The 13,346-nt window shown below is 34.2% G+C and overlaps 1 pseudogene; it reads right to left on the bottom strand.

Moving 5' to 3' along the window:
* Positions 1-4,171: 4,171 nt before the first annotated feature.
* Positions 4,172-11,066, bottom strand: LOC112092115 (annotated as a pseudogene).
* Positions 11,067-13,346: the final 2,280 nt, after the last annotated feature.

Below are 13,346 nucleotides of genomic sequence, written 5' to 3'. Positions count from 1 at the left end.
TATATTGAGTCATGGACTAGAGCTAATCAGAGCTTTGTAAATACGCTATATAAATCGAGAGTGCAGCTCTAGGCTTTTAGTGGAATAGCGCTAGAGTTTTATAATCATGAGATGGACTTGTTGGTTTACAAGTAGCTTTGTGATTATAGGAGCTTGATTTATATATGTCCATCGGGTCCCTTTGCTAGCTCACATAATTTCCTGTAACGATACGGCGTATTTCCTACACATTGGTAACTTGTGCTATTTCCGTAAAAGATGTTCAAAGTTAATTCATGGGTGATTTATCGAGTGAATTAATTGATAAATTAATTCTAGATAAATTGGTTGAATTATTGTTTTAAGAGTTGTTTAATATAGGAAGACTATTATATGACTGTTTTGATCATGCAATTTCTCTATTGGGTTGTTTGAATCAAAACTGAGGCTCTATGCAAGTTTCCCGTATTGGAAAACTAGGAAAAACAACTTTCGTCAGTGCAGACAGGTCGACCGGTCACAGGTCGACCGGTCCGGTCGACCGGTTAGTGAAGACAGGTTGACCGGTGAGTTATAACGTCTCTGTCACCGGTCGACCAGTTGTAACGTAAAATGCATGCTGACGTGGGAAAATCGACTCTGGATGTGATTAGAACTTTAGGAAACCTAATTGTAACGGAAGTATGACTTCCAAAACACTATAAATAGCCTATTAAGTCACATTACTCATGAGATCACTTGAGAGACTTTTTGGAGGCTATTGATAAAAGATTCCTGAGAGGAAAAATTGTTTAATTCTCAAGAACAATTTTTTCTTTGGCTCTCTTGTGATTGGAAGGAGATCAAGAATACCTAGAGGAGATTAAACGACGTGTGCCCACCCGCACACCAATTGTGGAAACGAGAATAGCAAAGAAGACCAGTTGGTTGAGGCTCTTCCGGTTGTTGTTTGGAACGCTTAGATCTGTCAGACGTGCAGTTTCCTGAAATCTCAAAAGGTATGTTTTAGATCTTTAGTATTTATGTTATATAGCATCATGAACATGTTCTTGTTTGGCTTTGACGTTGATGAAAATTTTTTAAATTCTGCTGCGCACTCGATGCCATTAATTTTCCAACAATAAACAATAAAAATAATTAGAAATTTCCAAACAAACCCCACAATTTGAAAGAAATTAGGTTTTAAGAAAACTAGTGGGGATTTCACAACACCATATTAAAATAAGTTAAATCCAAGCCTTTGAGCTCATTTCAGCATTTCCCACATATTTAGCATACATGAAAAAAAAACAAAATAAGTGTTGACATCAACCACGGTCTAGGAATATTTAAGATTACATGTCCATAAATTATTACATGCCTTAGAATATACCACAAGGATGGAAGAGACTTCACTTTCTTCACTTGATCAGCACATCTTCGCAACCCCGGTAACCACTATCCATTCGGCATTGGTTCTGGCATCGCTTGGGAGGGGTTTAAAACATTAAAAATGAGATAAAGAGTGAGCGGAAGGCCCAATAGGATATAATTTCATAAAATATTTATTAAATTGAAAGTGATCACGGTCCGAACTTATCATCCGGAACCGATCATCCTATAAAGAAAGGAATTACTTACATAGTAGCAGTAGCAGAAAATGAAAATATCGCAAAGCCGTAATATCACCACCCCTTAAGAGGTGGCCTGTACGGGTTAAGGGACTTGCCCCCAAGAATACGACCTCCATATCCCGATCTCTAGGCCATCATGCATTTTACCATTTCTTAAAATATCTCATTTCAAGAAAATATACATATATATATATATATATATTTCTCAAAACCTCATTTAACACAATGATGGTTTAATAGCATAAGTCATGCTATTATCTCAAAATCATTGTCGTTTAAACATGTTTTGTCTTTAAAACATTTTCATAGATCCAATAACAATTAAAACAAGGCTATCAAGGATATGGACAAGAATATCCTACCTCTTGGTAATTTAGTCTACGGATAACTTCACGTTGTCTTACCATCTATTCTTGAAGCTCTTGGCTTGATCGTGCTGGTAGCTTCATCATCAAAACATTGATTTAGTACTTGATTCTCACCTCTAAAAATATTCTAGTTCAATTATGTACAATTGCTTCCTATTAGTGTGCCTTGACTCAAATCCAAGGTTTACAACCTATTTTATAATTTAATTTGGAATTCTTTGAGAATCAGAACTCAAACATTGAATTTGGTTTCCAATTGAAATTTAGTTCAAATAAAGCATTTCTGCAGCACTGCAACAACAATAAGGAAAATACCCAAACAAGCATTTTGAGTTCAGTTGCAAAAAAATTCTCAGGAAATCACTAAAACTAGTTTCCAAACACTTCAACAAGTTCAATAACTAAAAACCCCCAAATTTAACCGAAGTTCAACCACAATTTGTTCCAATCTAAATCCTAACCAAAATTCATCAAATCTAACCAAAATCACACTTTCTCAAGTTAGAAATTCAAATCCAAGAGTGGGGTTTTCAAGAAATCTTACCTCAAATTTATTGAGGAGTCTTGCTCCCTTTGTTTCTCTTTTTTTTTTTTCTTTCTTCTTTCTTTCCTGCTTTGACAAGAGCAACCAAGAGAGAGAAAGAGGTGAGGGAAAGAAAGAGCAAGGGAGAGAGAGAGAGAGAAACCGATGAGAGAGTGGGTGGCTGGCAGTTGAGAGAAAAGAGAGAGAGGGAGGCCGGCGGGGAGCAAAACAAAGGGGAGAAAGAAGAGAAAAAGAAGAGAGAGAGAGAGAGAGAGAGAGAGAGAGAGAGAGAGAGGAGAGGAGAGTGGGAGTCCACGGGAAGGAAAGAAAAGCAAAGAAAAGAAAAGAGAGAAAAGCAGAGAGAGAAAAGGAAAAAGAAATAAAGAAAAAGAAAAAGAAAAACGGTAAAAATATATTAAGGAATATTTAGAGGAAAAAGGGAAAATAAGTGTATTTTTAAAACTTCTAGGGTGGAATTTTAAAACTGAAGGTAGTTAAAATTTCTAAAAAAAATTTCTAGGGTGGAATTTTAATGATAATAAAATTTTTAACAATATGATTAATTAAGAAAAATAATATTAGGCACACTAATATAACACAATTAACAAAATTAACTTTGCTTAATTTTTCCGGTTGTTACTCCTTACTATCCATAAGCAAACTATCATTCCTAACTAACTTTTTTCCATGGTTTCTACTTTTCATGGACGTACAGTTACAGTAGATAATGAGGAGAAAAATTAAAATTTTACTTTAGAAGAATGAAGAGAGAGCTATGGTGACACAAATCAATGGTGGGTTTTTACCGATTTCGATTAGAATTTGTTTTTCTCACTTTGGGAAAATTTTTTTTTCTCTTCTCTCTTTGGCTGAGTGCTCACTGGTTTTCTTGCATGAAAAATGAATGCTTGGTTTGTGTTTTTCCGCCTTATAAAACCGGTCATAAGTGATGAGGGACTTAAGTGAAATTTTGACATTTTCTAGGGTCTTTTTTGTAAAAAAATGAAAATATCTTCTTTGCTTCTCTCCTAAGGTTGGCCGGCCATTCCTTCCCTTACCATGTGTCCTAATCTCATCCCTCAATCATTTAATTACCTTAAATCTCAACTATTCATTTTTAATAATTATCTTATTTCGGATCAGTTAAATTTCTATATGGTGCGCGTTTTATCTGCGTTTTTCAAACAGTTGGTCAACTTAGTCAACTTTACTCAACCTTGACTAACTTTTTAAGAGTGACCTATTGGTCGACTCTTGGTCAACAAATTTTAACTTGGTCAACCGTAATCGGTCGAAAACCTTAATTTTCTCAGTTCGGCCTTCCGAACACCTTTTTCGTCTATTCTTCATTCTGATTGTTTCTAAAACCCTAGAATTGATGTTTTTCAATTCTTTTTCATTTCTTAATCTTAACATTCATGTGTTTGCCCGCTTGTGGGAATAACACAACATTCCGTACCTCTTTTTTGATTAGAGTCCAAAATTCGGTAACTGCATCATAGTTCGGGAACTTTTGGTCTTTAGCTTATCATTTGCTATTCAATATTAATATCAACAAATACTTATCATAAAAGTATTCATATTTGTAGTACAGAGAATTCTATTAAATTTTATCTTATACAATAATTTTTTTTGATAAATTTACCGGTCATGACACCTGCACCGGTGGTACGTTTTCCTCTAAGATTTTACCCAATGACCATAGAAGCCGTGCCATCGCCAAATAGGGCTTGGCCCACAAGACTATCAAGGTGGATGTCGCAAGGCCCACGAAACGTCACAGCCATGATTTCGAAGCATATAGCAAAGGTATGAGGTCCCTAGTTGTTCTCCGCAAGGTACTTCACAAGACGGAGCACCGTGCCACCAAAGAAACAACCTTGTTGGTAGGGCAAAGACCCAATAGCTTAGCGAGTTGACAGTCAGGCCCGGGCATCTCCACTTCACTAGTGGTGCAGAAGACCAAGTGGGTGATTTTTTTTTTATTTGGGTTGACCCCATTCGTTGATGGCTTTTGTGGCAGCCTCTTTGCCTAATTTAGGTACCTCTACGTACTACCACCATACCTTGCCTAGCATCCAATGAGAGTGCCATGTAGGCACAAAAGTTAGTGTTTTCTTGTCGAATCTCGTCATTCAAGTACATGCAACGCTTCTTGATCATAGATTTCTCACTTGCAAAATTGAGGGCAGAAACGTAAAAAGGAGCGTTAGTAACATAACATAGTATGACTTTGTTTAATAAGAAATGTTAATTAGAGGAGATGGGGTATCACTTGTTTTTTTTTAAACAAAAAAAAAAACCCACCCAAATGAAGTCATTTCTCTTTATACCATATAATGAAATATGTTATGCCACATTCATTTCTAATCATTTTTAGTTTGAAAAAAATAATAAATAAACATTCATTTTTAGGTATGCAAATATATTGATGCCCTATTTGGTACACGATGACTGTTGTTACATGGTCCGTTTGCATAATCGGATTCCAAAATTAATCTTATTTATCCATACCATCTTTTGAATTTCGAATATCAGTATTTATATATATATATATATATATATATAGGTAAGGTCTCTAGTCAAGCACTTGGAAAGTGCCTGACCAGAACGACAGTTGTATATTTTTACATAAATTATGTATATTTACATGTAAATTGTGTATATTTACATGTAATTCGTGTATATTTAACATGAAATACAACAAAACAGCTAATATACATATTTTCATGCCATGTGTTCACTAATTGCTATAAAAAATACATGTTTTGAGGATTAATATATATTATTGTTTCTTATAACTTAACATACACGACTTTACATGTAAATATACACGATTTATATATAAATATGCATGATTTATGTAAAAATATACAACTGTCATTCCGGTCAGGCACTTTCTAGGTTCCTGACCAGAGACAATTCCTATATATATATATTATATAAGGAAAAAAGAGGACTAGTCGCCAAAAAATTAACGTAACAAACGAACTCACGATATTTGTAGAGTCCGACTTTCACTACGAGAAATAGGGTTATTAGCGATGACAAAAAGTCGTTGTAAAAAACACAGTCGCCGCAAATACATTTTTTGCAATCACTTGTCGTCGTAAACCTATTGCTACAACTGTTTCGTCGCAAAAATAATTTTTGTGACGACAATGGGTCGCCACAATTATATTTGCGACAACAATCATCGCAAATGAGTCACTACTATTATTTCGTCAGTTACATTGGTAAGAAAACATGGCATTCATTATTTGCGACGACATTTTTTGAATTAAGTCGCCGCAAAAGACGCAGTTGTAGCTGACGTGGCATATATTTGTTGCGACGATATTTGTCGTCGCAAATAATATTTTAATATTTTATTTATTTTTTCTCATTTTAATAATTATAATAAATATAATTCATGATATTAAATATAAATAAAAATTAAATAAAAATAAATAAATAATAAATATATAAATAAAAATTATTATGGTAAAAAGTAAAAAATGTAATTATAGTAGAAATGTGCGGAAGTACAAATTGTTATATTAATAATACTCTAATCTCTTAAATTAGCAGCATCGCTAGAATTATCGTTGTTATCATCAGAAGGATTCGGAGGCGGATGAGGTGGACGGACATACGGCTCAAGAGGAGTAATTGCTGGGAAAGTCATGTTGGGGTGCATTTGAGTGATGAAATCCTGCATCATTCTAATGCTCTCGTACAGCTTGAGGTTTTGCTAGTAAGTCCGTTATAAGTATTCTTCTACATGTGGGTCAGAACGTGACGTAGAAGATCTTGCCGAGCGTGAGCCAGATGACGACACATCCCCTCGATAAATTTTTTGTGGGAGTGTGCGACCCACTCCAATCTTGTGTCCTCTGCGGGTGCCCAGAAACTGCTCCATAATATCCTCCTCATTAACTATTCCTGCGGTGGAGGATCCAGAGTAGCAGATTGTGTCTTGATCTGCGTTTCTCTTTCGCCCTCCATTCGATGTTACAAATGTTATAAGAAAAATATAATTAAATATTACGAGTATACTTACAAAAGTCTGCTCAGCTTGGGGATTAACCCAAGTATCTCCAAGATGATACATGTCCCCCCAGTTATCGATGACGGACATCGGCTGTTGAGTCCCTATGGTAGACTGTATAGTAGTTTAAATGTATATAAATATAGTGTAATCGATTATCAAATTAACATTTATATGGAATAAATTATTAACAAATACTTACTTTCTTATCGCGATGTTGGGAGTACGATAGCCGACCACTTTTGGTTGCTACGATTAAGTTTATTGATCCCTAACTTTTTCTATTTATGATTACATTCAGCGTTAGTAAATTAACCTTTATTATATATTTTATAAAAACAACATATAAAATAGATTCAATTACCTAAAACTTGTTGGACATGAATCTATCACGGCAACGATCCCAGTGAGCTGGATTCCTGATATTTTTAGCAGGCTGGGCCCTAACTGTCATTTTGTGAACCCCCAAAATCTTTGAAGTAGTCATGGAGCTCACTTTTCCAATATTTATAACATTTTATAGCCTCCATGTCGACCACAAAGCTAAGTATACTATCGATCGTCGCGGTCATAATCGAGGTTAAACCATTCCTGTAATACAATACAAACATGTTAAATGATTTTATTATATTGAAATTTAGATTAAATTAAAAAATAATAAAGTTGAATAATTTATACCAGCAGGCGCTGCTGAATCTCTCTCTTATGCTGAAAAACATATATTTTCTTCACACTACCATATGTGTCGTCTACCCAATTTCTCTCAAGTCTGTTAAATCTTGTCTCAATGCCACTTAGATACATTGAACAAAAAGTCAGTGCTTCGTTGACAATATAAGCCTCGAGAATCGAACCCTCCAATCTTGCCCGATTCCTCACATATTTTTTTAATGAACCAAGGAATCGTTCGAAAGGATACATCCACCACAAATGAACAAGTCCTCTGCGAATGGCTTCTTCTGGCAAGTGCATTACTAAATGAACCATTACATCAAAAAAGGCTGGAGGGAAAATTATTTCTAACTTACATAAAATAACAATAATATCCTATTGGGCTCTCTCTAAATCACTCCTCCGTAATGTCCTAGAACATATCAACTGGAAGAAGTTGCTTAATTCGGTGATTGCATCGACAATTTCTTTCTTCATAAATGGTCAAATCGCTGTTGGCAACAATCGCGACAGTATGTCATGACAATCGTGTGATTTTAACCTAGTAAGTTTATTGTTTCCATCTATCACACACATTCTTCTCGATATGCATGACATCTAAGTTATAACATAGCGGTAATGAGGTCCAGTAAGGCAACTCCCAAAAGATACTCTTCTTCATGCAATTAAGCTCTGCTGGCTGTCTCTTTCGCTTCTTACCGCCAAATTTTTCATGTTTACCTGGCAATCGAGTTTCCACCCTTTTTAATTGAGTCAATATTTGCTTAACGAATTTCTGAGGCGGGGGAGGGTGTTGATCAACCTTACTATCAACCTTTTTGTTAGTCCTCATCCTATGACTCATAGGAAGCCATTGTCTATGCCCAACAAAGCAAAATTTACTGGTAATTCGCTTCGATGGAGTTGCATCGTTGCAATTGGGACACGCAAAGTACCCTTGACCACTCCAACCAGATAAACTACTACGCGCAGGAAAGTCGTTAACTGTCATCAGCAACATAGCCCGCATCTAAAACGATGTATTCATAGCAGCATCACGAACAACAACCCCTTCATCCCACAACTCCTTTATCTCATCTATAAGGGACCTTAAGAACACATCAATATCTTTCCCAGGAGCATTACGACCAGGAATCAATAACGTCAACATCTTATATGGGTCCTTCATACATAGCCACAGGGGTAAATTATATGCAGTCACAATAACAGGCCACATACTGTATGATAGACTCATATTCCCGAATGGGTTGAAACCATCAGTAGCTAATCCTAATCGAACATTTCTCGGTTCATGTACAAATTGTGGATGTTTTTCATCAAAATCTTTCCACTTTGTACCATCAACTGGATGACACATTAAGTCTTCATCCCTCGAATGCCCCGCACGTCCCATGTCATTTCCTTAGTGGTGTGATGGGAAGCATATAGACGCTTCAACTGATCCTTCAAAGGGAAATATCGGAGTACTTTCCACAGAACATTTTTTCCCTTTTTGCTCTTCCAACAACTTGTAGTACATACTGGACAAGACTGCAAAGTAGCGTTCTGCTTCCAAAACAAAGCACAATCATACTTACACACATGAATTGCCTCATAGCTCAGACCCAATTTACTCAATAACTTCTTCGCCTCGTAATGCGATGTAGGTAACTTGTTCCCTTCGGGAAGTGCATCTCTCAGTAGGTTTCAATATTTCATCCATGCATTCATTAGGTCACTTGTACAACACTTTTAGACGCATTAATTTCAATAAAAAAATTCAACGATGAATACTTAGTGCAACCCGGATACAATCCGACTTGTAGCTCAGAAAAGAGATATCTAAATTCATCGTAATGCATATCTTCTATAACTATTTCTGTCTCACCCATTGTCTCATGATCATCACTAATCCCAGCCACATCATTTAGCACTGTAAACATCTCGTCAACAGATTCACTGACAACTACAGCAGCAGGTCGTACTTCACCATGGTGAATCCATGTGGTGTAACTTGTATGAAAACCACATCGATGTATGTGCGCTTTCACTGTTTCGGGTGGATACATCTCATGATTTCTACACTTCATACACAAACAACTAATACCCCCAAGTTCATTTGCATAATTCTTTCCAACCTCAATAAAAGTATATAACCCATCCCAGTACTCATCAGACAACCGGTTCCTTAAATGTATCCAACTTTTGTCCATTGGTATCTCCACTACGAAAAATTTATAAAGTTTTATCAAATTTTATGAAAATTAATACAAATTATTTTATAATAAGTACTTAACATTAGTTTATTTAATTATTTTAGTATTAATATAATCTTAATTAAAATTTTTATCTAATTTTTTAATTATCACATAATAATCATTAAACAAATTTTATACAAATTTTAATCTAATTATCAAATATTTCAATTTCAATTCTAATTTAAAATTCACAATTCTAAATTCAAAACCACAAACTATATCTAAAATCTAAAACAAAATTATAAACCATAACAAAAATACCAAAATAAATTAACAAAATATTAAAATATTAACTCACAAAATCCAAACTCACAAATACCGGGGGTTGGAGAATGGTAAGGCAGCAAAGTGGGAGGGTGACAGCGGCCAGAAAATGGGCGGCGATGACCGGATTAAGGGGCGGTGACGGCGAGGAAAAAATGCCATTTTTTTGGTTTTTTTCGCATTATTTTTCCGTACAAATGAATGATTTGAAGAGAGAATGAAGTATTTAAGCTTTTTTCGAAAGTTTTGGATGGAATGGGGCGGTTTTGGATGGAGAGGAAGCAAGAAAACTGAGAGCTCACTGGAAAAAATGGCGGAACGAGGTCTGGCATCGCGTTTATATAGACCATTTTTTACGACGACATAATGTCATCGCAAAAAACATTAAATCGTCGTCACAATTAATGTTAAAACAACGGCGTTCTTCTTCACCTCATTAATATTTTTGAGAACATTCTTGAGGAATATACCCTGGCTCATTTTTTGTGACGACACTTTAACAATGTCGTCGCAAATAATTTTCAGGAAACCGCCAAAGTTTCCGCCCTTTTTTTGGGAAAAATTTAATTTCCAGTTATTTGTGACGACACGTGTCGTCGTAAAAGACAGTCGTCCTTGATAGAATTTTCTGAAACCTTTTTTTGTGATGACACGCGTCGTCGTAAAAAAGTCGTTCTGAAAAGAATTTTCTAGAACCGTTTTTTGCGACAACGTTTTGTATTGTCATCACAAAAAATAAAGAAATATCTAGACCTATTCGCGGAAAAGCGCCAAATTTCCTGCCTCTTTTTGGGCACGTCAATGTCAGCTGTAACCATTCATATTTACGATGACATGTCATCGCAAATAATGTACAAACTGGCGCCAAAATTGTTGGCAACAGATTGGTTTTTGCGCCAATGGTTATTAGCGACAACATGTCGTCGCTAATATGGAGTTCCATTTTAGCGATGACATATCGTCGTAATTATATAAAGTTTGTGCAACGACGTGTCGTCACAAATATGGAATGCGACGACAAGTCATTCAAAAATTTTGTTCTCTTGTAAGCGACGACATGTCGTCACTAATACTGTAATTTTAGCAACAACAAATATCGTCGCTAATAACCTTTTTTGTTGTAGTGCTTTGCTAGAACCTATGACAACTAATTAGAAAACACAAAAACAAGAAAGAAAGAACGAAGAAAAAGAATATTCACACATGCGCTTGAATTTCTCCTTGAGCTGAGTTTTGTGTTCACTGTTAGTACTGATGCGGAAGTATTAATCTAAAGGACTTTGGTCGATACAGTGGGTGGAGTTGCTGTCCCCGATCACCATGACAGTGGCGGCGGCCCTTGGCGCGTTGAGCCTTGTGTACTTTCTCGACGGTCACCATTTTTTTTCCTTTTCCAATAGAAATGCAACTATAAAAAGGATTAAGGTAGAACATGTACTAGATTGGTGGAAGATAATTTTTTGCTATAAAAAATGTTCCCCATGTTTGGTTGAAGTACTATTTGAACCAAATCGTTCAATTCTTTTCTTTTTTTTTTTTTTTGAAAGCCAAGCAATTCAATTTGAATTGTGTTTAAAGGTTCAAATTAGTATTTGTTTAATAAATAAATAGGGACCATTCAAATTATCAACTACGATTAACTCCATAAAAATTTACAATCCGGATTGTTGACAACAGTTCAAACACAATTATTTTTGGTTATTTCTCTCTTGAACTTCAAGTTTAAAAATATCATAATTTTTTCGTTTTAATTCAAATTAAAATTATTTTTTCTTATACGTTGTCACGCCCCAAAACCGGAGTTAGTGACGTGGAGGCTCGTTTAGAAGTTAAACATAAATGATTCATTTGCGAATGATAAAAAATAACTTACGTTGTACAAAAATATTTATTTACATGGGAAAAATTCTTTTCACCAATCGTAAGAAGAAAATATAGGTGAAAAAAATGTTCTTACAATGTTTTTATTTGCTGTAAATGAACCATTTACATGGTAAATGATTCGTTTACTACATAAACTACTATTTATTTTAAATACTTTTAAAATATGTTATTTACTTAATTTAGTTTAAAAAATCTACTATTTACTACATTCTCCCTGAAAAAATTACTCTCATAAGAGTAAAGTGAGGAACAACGTACTTTTTAGAAACACAAAAATATGTTAAAAAATTAATAGAAAAGGAAGATCAAAAAAATAAAAAATAAACAAAGATAACAAAATGAGCTAAGTGGAGAGACTGTCATGTGACAGCCCAATAAAAAAAAGCTATGACTCTTTTATGTATTATTAGTTTTTGAAAACACACAGCAAATTAAAATGTAAAAAATAAAATCACAAAAAATTGAAGAAAAAAAGGTAAAAAAGAAAAAAAAAAAAAAAAAGAGCTAAGTGAAGAGACTGCTACGTGGCATCCTAATATAAAAGAGTTTGGCTCTTTTATGTATTGTGAGATTATAGTGCTAACATTTTGTATTTATTCAAAAACTGTCTCTCTTTTGCTATATTGATTTAACATAATTTTTAGCCCTGTAATATTATATTCAATGTTAGATTAGTTTTTTTTTTTTTTTTTAAATTTAAGGATAATACAATCAGAAATAAGTCCCTAACCACTGGCCAAAGAGTTTGTGAGATAAGTTCCCCCACATCAGAAATTCGTTCCCTTCAAATAGCATATCTATATAACTCTTCATTTTAGGTTTTCCTAGGAAGCCAAGGCTTATCAAACACTTAAATATTAGAGCCTCTAAACTCTTGCTTAATAATTTGTCTTACTTAAGGATATTATTCTCGGTATCTCATGTTGCTATATAATATAATTGTTTATCGAATAAATTTGTTCGTATTTGTTTGGCAAAACAACTTTGTTATGATTAAACGTTTTTAAATGATCGATGTTTCTTGTTGTTGTTCCCTTTTTGAATTAATTCGTATCCAGGCACGGGTTAAATTTTGCTTAAATTTATCAATTCACCTTTCAATTAATCCTAACTATAATTTTCTTATCACGTGTTTATTTTATACGTTTAAACTATTATTTAAATCTTTTTATTACAATATTTTTTTTAACAAAATTTAAATTTATATTTAAATTTTTTTATTTAAATTTATGAACCAAACGAACTCTAAATTATCAAAAGGTAAGATCACAAAAAGATCTACGCAAGTGAACACTTTCAAGGGTCTATTGATAGCTTTTGGTATACCACTAGGATTGGGAAAATTCTTAATCCCTAGAGACTCAAAAATCTCTAGCTCCCAGGGTGGTAGTGGCCTATGGCACATTCCCTATTCAAACGCACCACGTGTTAGTATTTTAATTCTAAATATACTTTCATCTATCACAACCTAATTTTTGAACATGATTAGCAAAGACTGTTTGATCATTAATTCAACAATGGATTTATATGTGAATAATTATGTGTTATTATTTGTCATATAAAGTTTAGCTATTTAAAAGTGATTTGCTAAAATTTGGATAATTTGGACTTTAATGTATCTAATAGAGTGCGGGTCTTTAATGTGTAGAGAATTACGGATAATTTCTATTTTTATGATAGGTTGAAATAAACGTATCAAAAAATAACAAGGAAATTATTTATATATAGTGGTTTGGTCCTCATATCACGTGTGACATTCTATTCTTTCTCGCATCC

This window comes from Morus notabilis, unplaced genomic scaffold (assembly GCF_000414095.1).
Source record: "Morus notabilis unplaced genomic scaffold, ASM41409v2 Scaffold508, whole genome shotgun sequence".
In the NCBI taxonomy this organism is placed as follows: Eukaryota; Viridiplantae; Streptophyta; class Magnoliopsida; order Rosales; family Moraceae; genus Morus; species Morus notabilis.
The sequence above is the reverse complement of the archived record's forward strand: the minus strand, read 5'-3'. Positions and strand labels throughout refer to the sequence as shown.